The sequence below is a fragment of the Mauremys reevesii genome, linkage group 5 (genome assembly GCF_016161935.1).
Source record: "Mauremys reevesii isolate NIE-2019 linkage group 5, ASM1616193v1, whole genome shotgun sequence".
In the NCBI taxonomy this organism is placed as follows: domain Eukaryota; kingdom Metazoa; phylum Chordata; order Testudines; family Geoemydidae; genus Mauremys; species Mauremys reevesii.
In genome coordinates, this window is record NC_052627.1 from 41,633,510 (window position 1) to 41,647,748 (window position 14,239).

The 14,239-nt window shown below is 42.1% G+C and overlaps 1 protein-coding gene across 1 annotated transcript in view; it reads right to left on the bottom strand.

Annotated features, from left to right (window-relative positions):
• The window catches only part of IL21 (interleukin 21), a 64,558-nt gene that overhangs the window by 13,934 nt on the left and 36,385 nt on the right, over window positions 1-14,239 (bottom strand). The window lies entirely within an intron of this gene.

Below are 14,239 nucleotides of genomic sequence, written 5' to 3' on the forward strand. Positions count from 1 at the left end.
GCTGTGCCTCTCACTGTAGCATTCGAATGCTGCCAATGGCTTGGATGGAGGCCAGTGTCAGAATTACTACCACCCCATTTCATGCTTGCCGTGTACTCTTTATTTGCCGGTCCCCCCAGTTTGTACAGCATGAGCACTTTGTGTGTGTACTACAATGGGAAACAATTGTAATGTGGGAGCTTCATGTCCAGAGCCATCATGGTGTATGGAAGCCTATTGTTCCTCCTCTGCATAAAGTCTATTATCTCTTTACTTCAGTCCACATAAGCTCTTCCTCTTCAGCTCCTTCATTTACAGTCACCATTTCAGCATCTTCATCAGTTTCAGGATCTGACAAGAAATCTCTCTGCAATCATTGGTAGTATCCTTGGTGTAGATCTGCATTCCAGCTGCCCACTTCCTAATCTCTGTTTAATCACAGGTATGGTTTTAATAAAGTAAAGCCAGTGGGCCATATTTATTGGTATAGCCTGCTTTCCACCACACTGCTGATGCAAAGAATTTATAGAAGTTTACTAGTGAATTAAGCAAGGTTTATGGCTGCGTTGCCTCACCATATTAGCACAAAGAACCCAGAGTGTACTGGTGAATCTGGTCCAACATCTGGGCAGTCAGTCTCCAAGGTTTGCAAGTGGAACTGCCGGTCTGCAGGGTTCCCAATGCTGAGGAAGCTATGCATGCTCTGGTCTTGTCTCTTCTCCATCTGAAAAACCAACTGAAAAATGACCTCAACTGCCCCGCTTAATCCAGAAAAGACTTGACCAATCCAGGATCAAGGCAAAATACAATGCAACTTCCACCATGAGATTTACCCAAATGCATCAGGCTCAGGTGGGAAAAACTCCCAAGCAGCAGCCTAGAAAAAATTCTACACTGTGTGGGAACTAATACTGAAACACTACTCGTGCATGGAAGCAGTTCAAACTTGAAGCAAGGCTTTTCTTTAATACAGTAAGTCAGACAATTCACACAGCTAAGTTGCAGGTCCTGAAGTTGAAAAAGATTTAGATTTGTACCCACTCAACTTTCACAGTCAGGTTTCATTGCAACATAGACAATTAAGGCATGGTCTCTAAAGCCTACTAAAGTCAGACTCCTACTGATTTCAGTCGGCTTTAAGGCTGGCCCTTTGTGGGCATAAAAAAGTTCTAACAAACCACATGAACACAGGCTGAACTTGTACCAACACTGATTGTGGGAACTTTTGCATTGAGTTAAACATTCTCTCTCTTACCATATTTGAAAATAAATATCTTACACTTGCACTGATGAACATAATTTAAGTTTACCTAATAATCTGTTGTTCTCCATTGCAGTTAGGCTTTAGATACAATGCCACTAAACTTTAATGCCAAAAATAGGCAATGTAAAAATAATAGTAATATGACCTCAGTCCCCGGAAAAATCATGGAGCAAGTCCTCAAGGAATCCATTTTGAAGCACTTAGAGGAGAGGAAGGTGATCAGGAACAGTGAATGTGGATTGACCAAGGGCAAGTCATGCCCGACCAACCTGAATGCCTTCTATGGTAAGATAACTGGCTCTATGGATATGGGGAAAGCAGTGGACCTGATATAACTTGACTTTAGCAAAGCTTTTGTTACAGTCTCCCATAGTATTCTTGCCAGCAAGTTTAAAAAGTATGGATTGGATTAATGGACTATAAGGTGGACAGAAAGCTGGCTAGATCGTTGGGCTCAGTGGGTAATGATCAATGGCTCAATGTCTAGTTGGCAGCCGGTATCAAGTGGAGTGCCTCAGGGGTCAGCCCTGGGGCCGGTTTTATTCAACATTCTCATGAACTGGATGATGGGATGGATGCACCCTAAGCAAGTTTGCAGATGACACTAAGCTGGGGGGGGAGATGTGGATACGCTGGAGGATAGGGATAGGGTCCAGAGTGACCTAGACAAATTAGAGGATTGGGTGAAAATAAATCTGATGAGGTTTAGCAAAGACAAGTCCAGAGTCCTGCACTTAGGATGGAAGAATCCCATGCACTGCTACAAGCTTGGGACCGACTGGCTAAGCAGCAGTACTGCAGAAAAGGACCTGGGGATTTCAGTGGATGAGAACCTGGATATGAGTCAACAGTGTGCCCTTGTTGCCAAGAACGCTAATGGCATATTGGGCTGCATTAGTAGGAGCATTGCCAGCAGATCGAGGGAAGTGATTATTCCCCTCTATTCGGCACTGGTGAGGCCACATCTGGAGTATTGCGTCCAGTTTTGGGCCCCCCACTACAGAAAGGATGTGGACAAATTTGAGAGAGTCCAGCAAAGGGCAACAAATATTATTGGGGGCTGGCACACATGATTTACAAGGAGAAGCTGAGGGAACTGGGCTTATTTAGTCTGCAGAAGAGAACAGTGAGGGGGGATATCATAGCAGCCTTCAACTACCTGAAGCAAAGTTCCAAAGAGGATGGAGCTAGTCTGTTCTCAGTGATGGCAGATGACAGAACAAGAAGCAATGGCTTCAAGTTGCTAGGCGGGAGGTCTAGGTTGGATATTAGGAAAAACTATTTCACTAGGAGGGTGGTGAAGCACTGGAATAGGTTACCTAAGGAGGTGGTGGAATCTCCATCCTTAGAGATTTTTAAGGCCCGGCTTGACAAAGCCCTGGCTGGGATGATTTAGTTGGGGTTGGTCCTGCTTTGAGCAGGGGGTTGGACTAGATGACCTCCTGAGGTCTCTTCCAACCCTAATCTTCTATGATTCTATGCCATATGTAAAAAGGAGCTCCCTCTGCAAGTAAAAACATCGTTTTATAGCACGGTCTACATAATTCTGAACTTGCCTAGATCACAATCCTTTTAATTTATTTTGTGTTATCTTTGGTAAGAGCAGACCTTGTGAAGATGTCATATGAACATAAAGACACATGGACACGTCCCAATTTTGTGATGAATGTTTGGTTTGTGTCCAGCTTGATTATCCTAGTATTTATCTGTTTAGCAAAGGTGTGCAGTATGACTTTATATTTTGTTTATATTTGGTTTCTTGTCAATAAGGAAGAACACAGCTGCAGCAATTAGTAGTAATAGTAGCTTACATTTATAAAATATCTTTTACCCCAAGAGTTCAGAGTATGCTACAAATTTTGGGCCCAATATGCACATGCATAACTATTCACAAGAATAGTTCCACTGAAGTTAATGGGCCTACTCCCATGTGCATTTGCAGGACTGAGCATTGGTAGATAAGCGAGATACCATGGGCATCTTCAAAATTCTCACTACTTTTCTTTCATTTCGTCATCCTCCACCTCTGTATGCATCCACACCTTCTCTCCTAGCTGTTCACTTTGTCTCCTTTTCAACCACTTGTTTTGCACCTAATTTTATGCCACTCTTTAGGGTTTGTCTACACTTGAAAGTGAATTCAGATTAAAGGAGGGTATTAATTTAAAGCACAATGCTATTTCTGAACAACTCCATGTGTGGATGCAATTATTCCAGAACAAGAATGCCTTATTCCTGTTTAGTCCACTTCTAAAGTGAATTAAACTAAACTGATTTAAGGCCACTTTAATTCTCAGTACAGTTTAACTACTAACCCACTTTAAAAGTTAATTCAGATTAATTTTGCTGAGTGTCCCTGTATAGACAAGTCCTAAGTCTTGGAACAACCTCATGCTTCCTGGATGACATGTAGCTTTCACCTTTCTCTCTACACATCTGTTAAAATTTGCTTATTTCATGAAGCAGTGTCATATTGATCTCTTCATCAATAATATCTTTGAACTTTCTCATTCTTGAACTGTGTTCCCATACAGTATATTTGTCAGGTTATAACCTTTATAGTACAAGAACCAAGTTTTACTGTGTGTTCCGTAAAATATCAAACACTTAGTACTTTAGTAATAACTTTTACCACCATTAAAGTGCAGCCACCTCTGAAGTGTAATATAACATTTTAGGATAGGACGTGAAGAACACTATAACACTTCTGTGGGAAACTTTATGGAAACAGAATATAATTGTGGAAACTGGAATTTGGCCAGTCCCCAAATAATGGGATTGGGACTGATGGGAAGATAATTGCTAGAGAGGAGCCCCTCCTTCCTCCATACTGGATGGATTACTTGCTCATGGACTATTGTACTTGGGGTATTTTCATTGTTTTGGAGATCTTCAGCCCTTCTCATGAAGTAGACCTGTCATCATTCAAGCTACCCTGAACAACATACTATCTTCCTGCTACCTAAGAGTTCTCTTAGAATAACACACACATACTGAAAACTCCATTCAGAGTCAGTATGATGTATGTTGTAAAGAGTAATGACCATATACTGGAATGCAACTCAGTGTGCTGTAAAGTAAGAACACAACAAGAAATCTGGTTTAAATACAGTTGGTAGAAGAAATGTTCTTTTCTTATTGGACTAAGGCATGTATGGTGAAGAGAGTGGGTCAGAATTACAAGAGGGTCGCCTTTGTTTTATTCACTGACAGAAAGAATCGAAAGAAACTACATTTACAAGAAAATGACTTTTATGTTAAAAACCCGAAGCCAAGAAATAAATACCATGAAATTTTAGATTCAATAGTGACAGGCAATCCTTATATAGGGCCTGATCCAGTGTCCATTGACATCTGGAAATCTTTCCATTGACTTTAATGGGTTTTGGCCAAAGATCATAGTCCCTACTGCTTTTTTATAAATACATTATAGATTATTTAAAATTAAAACTATTTTTAAAAATCTAATTTACTTTTTGACTATTATGCTTTTTGCATGATTAATGTACTTCACTTTTAGTCCTAGTTGGAATCACTTTCTTGTTCACATGCATTAGCACAGTGATGCTGTCTTTAGATTGTAAACACTGGAGGTTAAATTTTAAAAACCCCTTTATATTGGAATTTTAAAAACCATGGCAACATTTCTATTTGTCTTGGGTTTTATAAAATCTCTGGCTTAATTGTCTTCTCATGCTGGTGTAAATCAGGAGTGACTTAGTGCTAATGGTATTTAACTGCAAATGAGAGCAGAATCAGGCCCCTAACTTTTTACTAAACTTAAATTTGGGGCCAAATTTGACCTGATACAATTTCTTTAAGGAAAAAGGTACAGAAATGCCATAACTCAGAGGCCTATCTCCCCATTATACTTGAAATTTTACTGGGATAACTTTGTTGGTTACAGGTGTGATTATTATTTTTTTTAACCGATGTAGTTATACTAGCAAAATCCCTAGTGTGGACACAGTTATACCAGTAAAAAGATGCCTTATACCAGTAGAGTTATTCCATGTCCCATATAGGAGTGGCTGTATAGGTATAATGCACCTTTATACCAATAACTTCACTCACACTATGAGGGTTGTACCGCTTGCCTATACTGGTATAGTTAAAGTGGCACAAATTTTATGTGTATTCAAGCCCTGTTTCTTTGCTTTGGGCAGTTAAGGTAACATCCTGAAGGCGGTTAAAGGACATCCAAATGTACCCTCCTTTATGTGACAAATCCTGTGTGGCATCCCTGGAAAATGGCTTCTTTTTAAGATCTTCTGCACTGATCCTTTTAAGATGTGTGCACATATATATTTTTTAAAAAAATTAAAAAGCTATACAGGGTAGTTGCTTTGCATAATGAGGTTTTCTTTTTTTCACAGATCAGCATTTTAAGCGAACCTTGGAAAAACGATTGTGTGATCAGACACCGCACTGCAAGCAAGAACGCCCATTTGGTAATGGTAGTTGTGGACAAAAAGCTGAATGCTGTGGTTTCAGTGACTTATCATTGAGACCTTGTGGTTTCTGTGTAGGAGGGCTGTACAAGCTGGACACATTTGACATCCTTATTTCTGAGCTGTGAAATCTGTACATCTAAATTATGAAAATTACTTCTGCTTTAATTTTATTCTTTTATTTAATGAAGTCAACGCCATATTTTCCTTGCATTCAATGGAAACAAAAACAATGGAAATGTTTTAGGGTATGCTATGAACCTGCTTTGACCTCCAAAAAGAAAAGGATGAATATGTTCATTTCTATGATTAACAGTCAAGATCCTTTACTTACAGAAGTAAGCTTAAATAAAATACTGTAACTAGTTGATTGGAGAGAAGGGAGCATTTCTCTGACATGGAGCTAGAGGATTAATTACTATGCCATGTCAGTATCATGTTTTTAATCCTTAATTTTCTATTGTATGTATAATAGTAACATAGAACCATGTAAATATCTGTAGTTCTTTTAGAGGACTAAATCTGGTTCTTCATACCAAAAATGGATTACTTGGGGATGAGGAGGTCTGAATAGTCTTCCCATGCTGTGGAGCCGTAGAGAAGTCACTCCTGCACCATTGTTCTGCTAGTAATAGATCCACTGGCGTCAGCCTGTCTCTTCCCCCAGGCCACTCCTCCTCTAGCTGCTATGTAGATACATACCAGGAGCCCTCCAGACAGCTGAGATTTGTAGAATGCAGAGCATTTGGGCCTGTGTGGGTTCAGCAAATCCTGTCTCCCCTCATTGTCCTACATAGCAGAACCCCACCAATTGCACCACACCTGGGGCCTTTTGCAGGGGCAAGATCAGTGCCCATGCAGCCAATACATCATACTCCAAAATGAAGCAGTAGAAGTGAGTCAAATCCTATGCATATGAAAGAGACCGCTCAAAGATTCCAAACTGACCCACAATCTTTCTTGGGTATGTCTACACTACAAATGCTACAGCAACACACTACAGCTATGCTGGTATACTGTAGACACTAGAGTGAGGGAAGTGGTTTTTCCTGTTCTTTAGTAAATCCACCTGCCTTTTGAGAAGGCTGATGGAAGAATTCTTCTGTCGATGTAGCTGCATCAACTGTGGGGGTTAGGTTGACCTTACTACATTGCACAGGCTGTGAAATTTTTTCAGCCCTGAGTGACATAGCTAGGTTGACCTAAGTTCTAGGTGTATACCAGAACCTGGCAAAATAGAAGAGGAACTAGTACTTCTGTGCAAAACATCCACTCACCCCATCTGTGGCAGAAAAATCCATCTGAAAGCATTAAAGACAATAGAACCCTCTTGCATGCATTTTGTGTTAACAAAGACTTAGAGTGTGATTATCACTTGAACAATCATTTTGGAAAAGATGGCCATGAGATGCTGATTTTACTAACTCTGATTTTTGTATCAAACATATGCCTTCGCAAGTAAAAAGATCAGACATGTTGATTTTTAACTACAAATTTGCTCAATGATCTCTGTTTCAGACACGTTCCTTTTCAGGTAAAAAAATGTGTTTGCTAAGTGCCAAGCTTGCAAAATCTCTCTTGGATCTGAAAATCAAGGGGGTGATACTGCTTAATCAACACAACCTGAATAAAGAGAGTCACGTAATAGTGGTAAGCAGTTGAGGTATATGGTTGGAAAATAGTAAACTTGCTGTATTAAAATATCCATGTGTCAGGGACATTTTTCTTGTGCTACTAACCAAGTACTTGTAATCAACATCTCTAAGTGAGAAACTACATTTCCTATGGAGACAATGAGTTTGTCAATGGTCCAACTTGTGGAAAAATCATCTGAGACACTAAGGGGATATACAGAGACGACCAGCCAATCCAAGTCTTACTGAAGTCAGTGAGGTCCTTGGGAAGTTAAGGCTTTAAATGTAATCACTATATACAAATGCCTATGGGCAATGCAGGAGACAAAGTGAAAATCCAAACTTTTCAATATGCTGAACTACTCTGTAAACAGGTTCAGTGTCACAAGATTCTCTCTATCTAGTCCAAATGCTCATCATTTCACATCTTGAGTACTACACCAGTACCAGGCTCCAGCCTGGACAAATGCACTCTTGCCCCGTTCATCTCCATGCAAAGTGCTGCTATAATGATCACTTTCCTGGCTCATTGCTTTGATGAGATCACCCCTCTCCTTGCATCCCTCTACTGGCTCTCTCTTTTCCATCAGATCAAACACAAACTGCTAGTCTTCACTTTTAAGATTTGTGACCAGGCTGGTCAACTCCCAGGTGCCCCCTCATGGCCTTGGGTAACAGTACAAGCAGCCTGCCTCAGTTTCCAGTCTTGAAGTTTTATCTGAACATGCCACCCAGGCTTTTTGTGGTCAAGAATACCTGTCCTTGGGGCCTGGGTTTATTAATATAGAAATAAACTTCACATAAAACACAAAGTCCCAAAACAAAGTCTATCCAAAACTAAGTTTACTCTTCCTCCTCTCAGCCTTCCTGGCTGGTGTCTTTCCTGTTTTTGCAGGTCCCTGCCAGTCCTAATTCCCAGGGGGACACTGCTAGAACCTGCTCACTTCTAGTTCTGATCCCTGACTATTCTCCTTTTCACTGGAACCTTCTGCTGCTCTTTATAGGGCAAGCAACTGATCTCTCCCAGGTGTGGCTCCTTAGTAATCAGGGTTGGCTGGCCATAGGCCTTCCAGCCCTTAGGGGCAAGTTGCCCTGCTATAAGACCCTTCAATACTTGTCCCTGCCCCACCTATCATCTCTTATAGGCTATGAGATGTCCATTCCTGCCTCTGCTTTGCCAGCGCTGCCAGCAGTTTTTGCACATTTGTTAAAATTTTCAAACAAGCACCTTTATGATTTCTCCCAGACTGCCCATCAGGCATGGAAAAAGCTCCATGGAAACATCTACAAAGCCACCTCATTGTTCTCCTAAGTCTTCCTTAAAACTCTTCTCCTCGGCATCTACAGAAAATGTGGTGTGCTGTGACAGGCAGCTTGTGTGCTGCTCCATTCTGGCTCATTATTGCCTTGTGCTCATCATCTTTTTTGTCTTAAACTGTAAGCTCTTCAGGGTAGGGACTCTCTACTTGTTACATGTGCACTTGTACATAGCACAACGAGGCCTTGTTCCATGACAGGGGCCCCTAAGCACTACTGCAATGCAAATAAAAGTGTTGACCCTTAAACAAGTGGAAAACCAAAATTCAGGGCCTTATAGGTTGGTTCCGTTTGAGTGAAAAATCAGTGACCCAGAAATCCTTGATGTAATCCATTTATTTACAGAAATATACATGAAGTCTTGTTTCCATGAACAGAAACAGAGAGCACACAGATAGCTTCCTTACTAAACTAGCCCTAGGTGAGTCCCTCTATTCAGCACTGTATCTGAGAGGCTGCCTCTCTGGCTCTGCTTTCTTTCAGAGTCATACATGTAAAACTCTTCAGCTAATGTACTCATGCACACAGCCCCCTAGCCTCTGTTTTTGGAATCTCTCAGCTGGCTGGCTGAAGACATTAGCCTCAAAGATGTCCCTTTAATGGCCCTCTGGGTGGTTACCTCAGTTGCCAATAACCTTTAATAAGCAGCCACGAGCCCCTTTCACAACAACAACAATAACCATCACCACTTTGGGATATAAGATGCTGCTTCTGGATCACACATGAGGAGATGCTGCCCTTATTCCTGAGTATATGTGGCTGAGCTACTAAGTAATAGTGACCTTAAAATAATTACATTTAACTTCCTTGCAGGGAGGGATGACAAGTGATGGTATTGAGACATTGGAGCCTGGGCTACACTATGAAGCTTTACCAGTAAGACTTGCCTTATGGGGGCATATCTTTGCATGTATCCAGACACAATTTTGCATCCTGTCAGTAAAACCCTCTTACTCTGTCAGTCAAATTAAACCACCTCCCCAAACGACATAAGCCCTGTACCAGCACTGTTCTGTTGGTTCATTGCCTGTGTTGTCATTGCATTACTTCATCCAATATAAACCATCCTCTAGCAACAATCACACAGTGCCCCTGTCCCAGTGACAGTGACAGCTGTAGTCCAGTTTTGAACTCTGCTGCCCAGGGCTCACAGCATGTGGGTAGGCTGGTGCTACAGGGTTTCCCTAGCGATTCCAAACACAGGGGCTAGGGGCCTTGTTGTGGCCTGCCAGACCAGAAGCCTGCCGCCCACTGACACATCCCCAGCCTGTTTTGGAAATTCTTCTCTTCCTACGAGCTCACCTTTGTGAGCACCCCTGTGCTAGCCCTGTGCACAGGCACGCCACCAGACGGAGCTGCGGCTAAGAAAACTTCAGGCAAGCCTCATGCTGCAGCCTGGGTCAAGAGAGGAATTCTGGACTTCCTCAGCCTGAGGGAATAAGGGGCAGCGCAAGCCCAGCTGCGGAATTGCCGTAGGAATAAAGATGTTTGTTCTGGCATTACAAAGAAGAAACTAAAGGTGGGGTACGCCAGGGATGAGGAGCAATGCCAGGAAAGGGGGAAGGAACTATAGCAGTCCTATCAAAAGGCAATGGAGGTTTCCTGATCCACCTTCTGATATTATTATGGTGCTGGATGCCATACTGCATAGGGATCCCCCACAACCACCCTATGAGCGACAGTGGACTGATATCCAGAGGCAGGAACCTCCAGTAGCTCACAGCAATGAAGAACTCATTGAGGAAGGGGAATACAAAGGATGCTGACCCCATGGAAAGCCAGGCGCTCTTCAACAGCCAGCCAAACCCAACCCAGACAAGGCCCAAAGTGGAACCCACTGATGAAGGGGAAAGGAGCTCAGGTAAAAGAATTAATTCATGCTGCTTTTTAAAAAAAAAAGTGTGTTCACAGGCCCCAAAATTCCCCTCTCCTTTTTTTTTTCCCTGCCCTCTTCTCCCACATGCATGCTTCTGTCAGGGTAGGCAGATAGAATGTCTAGCAACATAAGTCGATGTATTCTTGTAAACAGAACAAAAAATGTGTTCAAACCTGTATGTAAGCATTAAAATAAAATACATCGAAAATTTAAAATAATCCTTGTAAGCAATCCAGTAAGTGGTAATTAATAGTACATATTTTTATGACTAAAATTGTAAAGCAAACAAATAATGAAAACATAAAAACACGGTGCTTTGTTTTTCCAGGCTGAGAGTCCAAGTCCAAAACAAATTACTTGCATTCTGATCTTGGATTCAGGGGTAGAAATCACTTGCTGGCTCAGGGGGTTTAGCTTTGAACAGGTTTGCGGAACTAGGCAGTGATGACCCTTCTTTTTCAGAGTTTTAGGTTGACCTTGACAAGAATATCCCTTTTGTCCTCTGGCACAGTCTAGATAAAGTTGTCTAGCACATATTTGTTAAGCTCTGACCGAACATTTCTCGGAAACGCTGCCTTGTTCCTCATGCTGCAGTAGGGCATCTTCCCAAACTGCTCTCAGTGAGTTCTAGTGGCACCGTCACTATGAGGAAACCAGCAACATACAGGCCAGGTGGCCTCAAGCAGTTGCCTTCTCTGGGCCTTTGGCACCCTCAGGAGTGATATCTCAGCCAGGTTCACTGCTGCCTTTTATAAGTTTCACAATATTTACTGTACTATCCCTACACTTATTACCTGAGACACAGGACAATCCATCGTCACCCCTGTACTACAAGTTTTGAAATATACCCTCATATACTCACCATGCTAGGAGCTGCTGATGTGATTGTTTTCCCTTCCCTTTCTCATCTATCTGCTACACCTTCTACCAAGTTTGGCTTTCCCCTTGCCTTTGTTATCCCCTTTTATGGCTAGCTCTGCTGAGTGCCTCTGGAGGAAGCCCTATGACCATGCCTCACTGTAAATTGTCTTTAACAAGCAACAGGAAGCTGAAACAATTCTACTTTTCCCTGATATACTCACATGCCTCTATCCCTTGAGAATTCCTTCATTTATCACACCCTACGTCTTCCTCTCTGACATGCGCTGTTGTCGCCTCTATTCCCAGGATCTTGCCAATTATTTTAAAGTTAGGACTGACATATATGTGGCACAAGGACTCACTTCCCTCTTTCTCATCTCTATTATCCCTTTATCTGACTTATGTGAGCCTCTCACCACACAACCCATCCACTTGGCCCCATCCCCTCCCATGTGCTGTCTTTCGTTACTTAATTTCTCAACTTCATTTCACCTGGCTTCTTTGCTTTTACTTTAATAAAAACACTTAACCACACTTGCTTCTCCAGCTGCCATCATAATTCCCTCCTCCATTTTACCACTGTGCTCCTTGCCCTTGATTCTGTCTTCTCCAATTCACTCCCTGATTAGTTTCATTCTGGCCTCAGAAAGTGTCCTAACCAGAACTGTATTGGTTCAGTTCCAACACCATTGCAGTGTCAGTCCAGGTCCTTTTAGACTTTATCTGTCTCTGTTTGCACTTCCCCAAGCAAATCTTGGGAGACCTATTTCTTACCTTTAAGAGAGATCAAAAACTGACATAGCTGAAAGCATTATAAACTTATTGGAACAGGTGCTCCATAACGTGTATATAATTAAATACTCATATTGTGTAACTCTGAAATACCTCACACAAGTGTCTATACCCTCCTTTTTCCAAAAGGCGAAAGCAACTATCCATTCTAGATGGGGGTAGCTAGTTGCTGTTCATGATGATGGGCCCTAAAGAAGAGGATTTTTTTTTTAAAACAAAGAACAATCTGACTGCCACCAATCCCAGAGCATATGTATAACTATGTGGTATCGCCCACTCTGTTTCAGTTACGAAGGGCAAGTGATTTTGTATGAGAAAGGGAAGTGAGCATATACCCGCATACCAATGATTCAAGCATTAGCTACCCAGAATCTCACCTAGTCTTGATTCAGAACACCAAGACAGATTTGTCAGTGTCATTGACACAGGGTGTGCTTCTCCTGGAAAAGCAGGCCAGCACATCCCTTCTCCAAGTATTGGCTACTTAAGGCAGGCAATAGGGCAAGCATGGCCTGACACCAGTTCAGTGAAGAACAAGGGAATTGTGGGAGTTGTAGTTCCCTGAAGGATGCATGGAAATTGTAGGCTGGGAAACAATGCATCATGGGAGAGGGAAAAAAGTATAAGAAGCTTGGTTTACTACCGGTGAGCTTTTTGGTGTGGAACTTGTAATATGTGGTAACTAAGCAGCTATTATCTCAATGCTCCTCTGCTGGATAAGAGTGAGGAAAAAGCAGCTAGAAGGCACAGGCAAGTGGGATTAGAAGGTGAGGAGAGGGGGCCCAGTCATGCCCAGTTAGATACTTCCATCCATCCAGCTCCCACCACTCAAACCACCCTGCACAGCTGCCTCTAAACATTTCCCCAGAACACACAAAATGCCTTGGCTATTCCCCCCCAAACCCCACTGTCCCCCAGCATTTTCCCTACCTCGCTGGACACTCTCACAAAGCTAGCTCTTTTCAAGACACCTCTGCAAATGGAGCTGTCCCCAGCTTCTGATATCCCTACCTCTCCCAGAACTGTACCCTTCGCCACTGAGCTTCCGTCCCACTTCCATCCAGATACCTCTACCCCCACAACACCTCGACAGCCCCATGTCATTCACCCAAACACAGCAGACCAGACTCTTGCTCACCTCCCTCATGCCAACACTTGCCTACTCCCCAGACACCCTTGAATACCTACCCACCCAGCCCCAGCTGCCAGGTTTTGCAAAGCTGCAGATCCAACCCCCTGTATAACCTGGAGCCAGATATATGGACCTTAAGCTGAAGTTTATAGTTGTATACAAATTATGTGTATGTATGCAAATTATTGAATGAACTAATTTGAGTATTTGTAAACTACTTATATAAAACATCCCATGGAGTTGTGCAAAACTTGGCAACTATAGGGGTAAAGCTCAGGAAGAAATTGTTTAAACTGGGGATGGCTGAAGATAATTTTGGGTTGGGCATTTTTGTTTATCCCAAAAGAGGGCTCTTATTGGGTTTGACTGGCCTCCAAATCAATTTACCAGCCCAGGAAGGCCATTGTTGAGGCAGAACTGGGCCAGCAGCTGTGTACCATCCTGACATTAGGTAAAGTGCTTTTATAGTCACAAAATGAAATGTGAACCCTTACAGGAGAGACTTTTTAAAACTTAAAACTAATCTTGAGGTGACAGATGGCTGAAGGCTATTCACAATGGATTTGTAAAAGGTTTGTGCCGCTCAGTACAAGTCAATGAAGGCATTTCGCTGTGAAGATGTTTGAATAAGTTTAGAATTGAGGTACTTGTATCATTTGAATACTATTTACTCACCTCAAGTGGGGCAAGAGGAGTTCAGCTCATTTTGCTGAGTCAGATCAGGTAGAATTTATAAGTGAAGAGGATGACTGAAGAAGGCATAATGTGGGGCTCCAATAGTCATTAACAAAGTGGTAACTTTTAAGACAAATCCCCATTTGTTGCTTCAAAATCAGTTTTTATAGCCAGACTATAACATGGAACACTTCTATAGAGATGTTCATCTCACTATTTAACCCTCAAATGTTCTATGAAATTTTATAATTATTTTAC